This window comes from Pteropus alecto, unplaced genomic scaffold, assembly GCF_000325575.1.
Source record: "Pteropus alecto unplaced genomic scaffold, ASM32557v1 scaffold270, whole genome shotgun sequence".
NCBI lineage: Eukaryota > Metazoa > Chordata > Mammalia > Chiroptera > Pteropodidae > Pteropus > Pteropus alecto.
In genome coordinates this window covers 3245963-3247500 of record NW_006430735.1, presented here as the reverse complement: position 1 = coordinate 3247500, position 1538 = coordinate 3245963, and the positions used below count along the sequence as shown (strand labels likewise).

At 31.8% G+C, this 1538-nt stretch overlaps 1 pseudogene; it reads right to left on the bottom strand.

Annotated features, from left to right (window-relative positions):
• Positions 1 to 1103: 1103 nt before the first annotated feature.
• LOC112485243 lies at positions 1104 to 1274 on the bottom strand (annotated as a pseudogene).
• Between the last annotated feature and the right edge of the window lie 264 nt (positions 1275 to 1538).

The following is a 1538-nucleotide window of genomic DNA, read 5'->3' as shown; positions in this document are numbered from 1 at the left end:
TAATTGTGTTAACTATTAATGAGGCTTATTAGGGATTATTATGAAAATTAACCTTTAATAAATCTTGAGGTTGCAATGTGGTCATCATCTCCTCTGAGAAGCTATTCTTGACTCTTTTTCACAACATAAGATAAAATGTCTTGTCTTTGGGTTCCTTCTCTTTTCCACTTACTTCCACTCTAAACCAGGACCCTGCCCTATCACTGCATTTCTTATTGTATTGAAATTGAAATATGCCTGTCATTCTCACTAGACTGTGATGTTCTTATAATCCTTGTATCTTCACCACTTAATTTAGTACTTGCTTATCAAAGAATATGAGCTCAGCTTATTAAAGAGGATGAGTTTGTTGAGTGAATAAATGACATATTTCAAGTGCGTATTCAGTATGTAAAACATTGAACACATTCGATAGTTTGTTCTTCACTTCTTTTGTAAATTTGTGTCCCCACAGTTTTATCAAGGAAAAGATTTATCTCTTGCCCATGATGCTTTAACTACTAAAACACAGGATTAGGATTCTTTTGGGATGTATTCCAGGTAATTAGATACACTGTGAGAGGCATGGTTCATGGAAGCTTAAGATTTCTCACACTTGATGAATAATGGAATGTAAATTGCTTTAGACCTTTAGCCATGACCTATGCACATATATCCAGAAAAAATTTGTTTGACCCTTTGTCTATATTTATTGTAAATATATAGCTTGGCAGTGTCTATTTAAATCATCAAAACAATGTATTGGAGACCTTTTTGCATTTGTCTCAGCTGTCTTATTTTATTGCATTGCAAACGATGTTAATTCTGTGCTTAATTATGCTTAACATAATATATATGCAACCCAGTGTTTATCAGTTGGACATAACAAAACTGCTGTTATTTCTTCCCATTTCCTTCCACTTATCATTTGTTGATTTTTGAAAGCAGCTGGAGTTGTTCCATGTGAATGGAAACAATTACAAAGCTGTGCAATAAATGTTTTCTCTCTAAAAACCATCTTATATCAACGATGGTCTTTGCCTTTTAAAGAGTTGGTGTACATTCTTATGAGCTTTTAACTTGATCTTTGCTGTTTTTAATTTACCCTTAGATTAAAACAAAAATAATTTTTAACATTACTTAGAATTTTTCAAAAACATGCATATTTCATCCATTGAAACAGGAACCTCAATCTCTCCTAATTGATGTCTGTTGGGTATATGTTGATTCACGTTTACCTAAAAGACCATGTTAATATACTACACTTGATCTTAGCCAAAAGGCCGAGAAGCGATGAAGACTATGTTAATATAATGACTGAATATTTGTGACTGAAATTCTCATAATTTCATCTCTTACACGTGACTTAAGAGTTGGAAAGGAAATAGCTTTTGGTTAGTATTTATTTTAAAAGGATCTTTTTAGCTAGCTTGACCAGAAGAGATAAATTTATTTTAAAAATTTTCTTTTGAATTTTTTTAGTGTAAGATTAAAACTATAATAGAGCCTGGGTAAGTATATTGAAAAACATTGTAGCATATGCAATTTCCCCAAGAGTT